We start from the raw sequence: 6,445 nt of genomic DNA, 5'->3' as shown, positions 1-6,445 counted from the left end.
AAAATAATATCTTGCAATCAATTAGGAAATTAATTAGAAAATTAATTAATTAGGAAATTAATCAATTAATTAAGGTAATTAACCCTAGTTTGAAGGAATAATGAAGGGTTACCTTATGGGGAGGATTTGATGAGGATGGATGAAATAGATTTTGATTAAACCTATTTTGATCACTTTTAACCTTGATTGAGTTGTGATTGTCCGCTGCTTGCGCACGGGAGATTTGGTGTGCCTTGAGGGTAATTTTGTCTTCTTACCCAAAAATCCACTTGTTGTCTCCATTCTTCTTGATTATTTTTGGCTCCACAAATACCCCCACACCTGTTGGGGTACTCCCAAGAAAGGGCAGCAGGTGTAGAGATCTTCTTGCTTTAGAAAACATAGGATTGTTTCCTATTTTGATGTAGATTCCCTCTTTAATTAGAAATTAGATCCTTCTAGGAAAAGGAAATAGATCACTTCCAAAGTCTATTTAAGTCTACCTTAAGTAGATGATTAAATCAACTTCAGAGAGTAAGTTATTCTACCCTACAATAGAGAGAAAGTTAGAGGATATTTGTTCCCCCTACCTTAGCAATCTTTTACACTTGCCCGTGCAAAGGACTATATTTCATTGTTTTTTTTGTCTTCTCCGCACCGCATCGAGATAAGAAAAAATTAATTTTCCTTGTCTTCTTCTTAGATAGTATTGTCGCAGGGTAGTCGTCGGGGTAGTGCGGTACATCGGCTGGCAGGGGCCAGTAGTTGGCTCAGCATGGCCCGAGGAGGTGTTGTGGTAGGGACCACTGCTTGGGTTACTCAGATTTGCTAAAGCCAATGGTAGTTGTGCAGCTGGGGTCACAGATCAAGGCATTGGGGCACAGTGCTAGGTGAGCTACATAGCTTATGTCTTTTGGGCTTTTGGACCTGATGCGAGCCAAGCCAGCGATTGAGAGCAATGAGGAGGTCGCAGGCCTCATAGGCAGCTGGAATGTTAGCCATGCAGGTTTCCTACCTGCTGGTGTGAAAGAAAAAAAAAATAAGGGAAAAGCCAACATGGGTTAAGCTCCCCTACCAAGTATCGTGAATGTCGTTGGCTGCTTAATCCTTTTTGCCAAGAGAAAGGTAGGTTGTTCTCAAGAGATGAGATGAAGATGATCAAGGCGGATGCATTGGCTCGTTCGATTGCTGTCGTGGACGAATGAAAGTGGAAAACAAATAAAATCTTCCCCACATGCTCAAAAAAGCCAAAGACTTCCTCTGCTACTCGTAAGGGTCTGCCTGCTACTAATAAGCTTGTGATTGACTTAACTTATTCCAAAGGGAAGAAAGATGAGGCTGCTAAATATGAGCCAATGACGTTTGTGGTGTTAAAGGTGGCTAGTACGATTGCTGATAGGATTGCTCAACGTAGAAGTTCCATCATGCCCCCAATGCCAAAATTTGTGCCAAAACGTCCATCGAGGGCTAAGTCTAGTTCACCTTTGGAGAGACTTGCTACTATGAAGAGCGATAAGGTAGACTCTGCTGCTAAAGTGGCGCTAAGGCCTACTCACTCTGCTGTTGAGACTGATTCGCCTGCAAGGAAAGAGAAGACTGCTCGCGTGGGCAGCTGTGAGAAATCTACTAAGCTTGCTTTTGGAGAGGCTACTCAAATCTGTGCACTTTTGAAACCAGATCTGGTTAAAGACATTGAAGCTTGTGCCAAGTTTGTTGATGGCGTTAAAAATGTTGTTTGCCTAAGTTCCTTTGTGAAATATACGACTGAGTATATAAAGACTGCTCTACTTGGAATGATGCAGAAGACGACTATTCTAGCAGCCAAGTCTATGCTCCTTGACCAAGATGATGCCAATGCTGCGAAGAAAGTGACAAAGGCTATGGTAGCCGAAGCTTATTCTTCTGCCGAGAAGATCAAAAGGTTGGAATATGAGCTCGTCACTTTGAAGGGGTATAATATCTCTGCCCCCACTTTTCCTCAGCTTGAGACTGCTCACCAAGAGATTGTTGACTTGAAGACTAGGTTTAACGCGATTAAGGTTAAGTATAAAAGTGCAAAGAAGGAGATCAGATGTCACATACCTAATATTCAAGATCTTGAGCGTGCCGTTTCTGAGCTTTATTCTGTTGCTTACGCAAAGGATGAAGAGTTAATTGTTGCTTATAACCAAGTGATCCACTTCAAGAAGGTCGTTGATAGGCTTGAACCCCCAAGTGTTGGAACTCTAAGGTATGTTGAAGATCGACGAAAGTTTGAAGAAGGAAGTGGATGAGCTGCAGCGCGTTTATGTTGGTCTGCTCGAAGAGAACGGGCAGCTGAAAGGTGAAAAGGCTGGGCTCAAGGCTCCGCTTGTTCAGAGTTAGGCCGATTTCTACAAGCTGGGTTATGTAGATCATCTTTTTGGTAAGCCGTCTGACTTTGAGTTTGTTAAGAGAGACTTCGAAACCTTATTTATTTCTTAAAAAAACTTACTTACCTTTACTTTTGAGGCCTCTATTGGTGAAGTAGTCAGAGAGATTGGAGCAACTGGGGGTGAAGTGTCGGATGATGTCGCTGCTAGGAGCGTTGCGACTACTGAAGGTATGACGGCTGAGTAGTCATAAGATGTCCAAGCTGCTAAAGGTAGTCTTCTAGGTAGCTTTTAGGATTTTTTTTGTTTTCCTTGTTGTTATTGTTTTTCTTGAACTCATTCGGCCTTAGCCAGTCGTTTATTAATTTTGCTAGAAAATTTAATAAACTTGCTCCCTTCGTTTTTCTTCATCTTCGATTCTTTTGTTTATGCCCAACCTTTGACTTTTAGACTAGTAGCATGCGTGCTGCTTTTCTATAAATAGACAAGCCCATGTAGCCTATGCAGCCATAAGTATTGGTGTAGAACTTGTGCAAGGTTGTTAACCATAGGGTTGGTAACTGGACGCCTTACTTGCAGAAGCATGCCAGTTTGCGTGACCACTTGGTTGTTAACCTTGGCTTTCTTCAATTCTTTGAATTGTGTGGCTTGCATCACAACATACTGAAGATTTTTGGGTTATGAAATTCGCTAACCTTTCATATCAAAATTACGTGGTTGTATGGAAATTCGCAAGTAAAGGTTCAAGAGAACTCTTTGCTCTTTATGTAACCAATTATGTGGGTTGTGTAGCACGTATCACAACACTTTAGGAACTAGTGTAGATTTAATTGATCATTCCGCGCTTGGCTGAGGTGAAGTTTATCGACTGCATAGCATGTCGGCAGTAGATAAAGCTTCGTATATGCACGCTTAGTTGTTTAACATTTCACAAGAATGTGCGGTTATATAAGTCTAGGATGGCTTTACTGCTCAAAGGGCAAGCCGTAGGCAGTCTTCCAGAAATCGTAGGCTATCTTAGTGCACTCGGTAGCAGCTTTAGAGTTCCAAGAAGTCAATCATGGGGCGTACTGCATAATGTGCCTCATCCGTATCTAAGGCCCGGTTCCCTGCAAATTAGGCCAAGAAACCTAAAATCCTTCAATTAGCTAAGCCTTGAAAAAGACCATTGTGGCTACTTTTAGGAATCCCGGCATAAGCCATTGTGCATCTAGTTACCAGGGCAGCTCGGCTCATCCACGTTTGGATATTCAGAGTGTAAGTCTATCCTCCCGCCTTGGAGAGCAGACCCATGTAGGTGTTAGGGAATTGGTTTACCCTTTCGCACTGGAGAGCATAGTTGGTCCCTCAAGGGGTGCAATTCCTATGATGAGTCCCTAAGAAGGGTGCAGTCTTCTTTTGAAGTGCAGGAATGATCAGTTGTTGTAAGCATGCAGCCGAGCCAAGTTGTAGATTACTTCTGAATTCCTCATTGAGAAACGAGTGAAACGAACGAGAACTTAACTATAAGGTAGAAACTACATAACAACTAGATAATTCTCGGCTGACGAGGTGGTGTCCGTCAAGCTGCTTGAGTTTTTGGGCTTTGATGTGGTGAGAGGTCATATATGGTACTTCCTCAGATTGTAAGCATTCCACTACTTTTCGATCTCTTTGTCGTTTATGGTGGCGAAGATGTAACTACCTTTGCCGCCTACTTTGCTGATTTTGTACGGACCTTTCCAGATAAGTTCCATCTTTTTGGAGCATTCTTTACGGGTAGTGATGAAGGTTTTTCTTAGGATTAGATCTCTGGGTTGGAACTGCCGGATCTTGGCCCTTTTGTTGTAGCTGAAGAGGAGTTGCTGCCGGTAGGCTGCGATATGGGTAATGGTCTGCTTGCTCTTCTCCTCTGCTAGATCTAAGCTTGTGGTTATCTCCTTACTGTTATGATCAATGTTTGGCAGTAGAGTGTAGAGACTTGGCACAATGATATTTAAAATGAATGATTGTTTCTGAACAAAATGCCAAAGAGAAATGAGTCTCACCGATGGCTCGTCGTTTGGTCGTGTGATATACCCATAGACATCCGGGAAGTTCATCTGGCCACTTTCCCTTATTGTTAGAGAGGGATTTCTTGAGGCAATCGAGAATTGTCTTGTTGGATGCTTCGGCCTGCCCATTGCCTTGAGGATATTTCGGCGTGGACATGTACTGCTTGATGCCATACTTTTGGAAGAACTTCACCAAATCTTTGCCCATGAATTACGGGACGTTGTCGGTGACGATGGATTGGAAAATAATGTTCCTCCATATGAAACACTCTATGTCCGCCTGAGTCGTGGTTGTCATAGACTCTGCTTCTACCCATTTGGTGAAGTAATCGGTTGTCATGATCATCATACCTCTGCCCCTAGTAACGGGTGTCATTGGCCCTACCAAGTCGATTGTCCACTTCATGAATGGCTAAGAACTTGTCTGTAGGTGTAGTTAGTTGGCAGACAATGCTGGTATCGGCTTGTAGCGTTGGCAGCAGTCGTGCATTATCTCCTTAGCGTCTTGATGCATGGTAGGCCAGTAGTAACCTGTGTTTAAAGCCTTCTGCACTAAGGATCAGCGTCTGGAGTGATTTCCACAAACGCCTTCATGGATTGAGCTTTATAACCTTTAGGTCGTCGAGAAGCGCTAGGCAGTGAAGATATGGTCCACTGTAGGATCTTCGGGCGAGATGCAATTCCATATGTAGTAATGTGCTGCCTTTATTTGGAGCTTTCTAGATTCCAACCTTTCCGAGAAGAGTGTGTCATTGACCAGGTAGTCTATAATAGAACTTTGCCAATTTAAAGTTGTACTAACCTGTGACACTTCGGCTGCTGGCTCTGCCTCTATGCTTGGCTTGTCTAGGTACTCCATCAGGATAGAACGTTTGAGTTAGTGGTTAAGGGCGGAGCCTAGGCGGCTAGTGCGTCCATATATGCATTATCTGCCCGCGAAACTTGAGTAAAGGTGTAAGACTGAAATGCCTCAAGTTGCTTGCGTATTTTCTCTAAGTATTGTGCTATCCTTAGATGTTTTGTCGTTTACTCCCCAGTATTCTGGCTAGTGATTAGCTGGGAATCGAAATGAATTGCAAGCTTTTTCATCGCCAAGTCTTTTGCCATTCGGAGGCTTACTAGTAGGGCTTCGTACTCTGCTTCGTTGGTGGATGATTTGAAGCCTAGAGTGATTGCCTACTCGAGCATCGAACTGTCTAGGGTGACAAGGGCCACGTCTGCTCCTAAACCCTTATAGTTGGATACGTCATCGTCGTGCAAATGCCAAAAATCTTCATCGGGTGAAGCATGTGTAGCTAGGGCGTGCTCGGCTGCCTTCGAAGCGTTCTTAGGTTGCTCTATTATGTTGTAGAGAGTCATGGAGTTGGGGCCATGTTACATGTAGCAAGAGATGCTCAACTACCGGTATCGAGCCACTCTAGAGTTAAATTATGGAGCAAAGGTTGGTTGGGGTCGTGTGACACGCAGCAGGAGGTGGTGCTCAACTATCAGTACATGTTGCTCTTATGTACAATCTTATGGGGCGACGAGGACAAAACTTGCTTCCGAGTGTCCTTCTAGTGTTCATCTGCCTTTGGATTGCCTTTTGGGCCGAATTGTTGCATTTGTCAAAAAACTTTGCATCGTCAATGTCTGCGCCATTATCGTCGCGCATTTGGATTAGGCAAAAGAGGGCGTCATGAGGATGATTGCGTGCGTCTGAAGGTATAACTTGAGTTTTTGGGTTGCAACAACTGTCGCCAAAGTTATATTTTGAATTTCTGATAGCTGGTTTCCGCATGAATGAGAGCTTTTGAACTGTGGAATACAGGTAGTTGGGCCTCGAACTATTCTCGTATGAGGGTAGAGTTTATTGTTACTTTAAATGCGGTTGTTCGTCTAGTCAAACCTTGAATCTCTTTCAGAGCAGTAGGGGATTTCATATTCAAGATTGCTCGGATTTTCCTTAAATGTGCATTGGCGAGCCTCATCCCAAAGTGCATGCTTCTCTGCCATAACGAAAGAGTCTGCTACAGTTAGATATTCTTTCATGATCAATTCTCCGAATAACGGGTGGTTTGTTGAGAGTCTTTTTTTGAAGGC

The sequence above is a fragment of the Pyrus communis genome, chromosome 4, assembly GCF_963583255.1.
Source record: "Pyrus communis chromosome 4, drPyrComm1.1, whole genome shotgun sequence".
NCBI classification, from domain to species: domain Eukaryota; kingdom Viridiplantae; phylum Streptophyta; class Magnoliopsida; order Rosales; family Rosaceae; genus Pyrus; species Pyrus communis.
Note: the sequence above shows the minus strand (reverse complement) of the source record.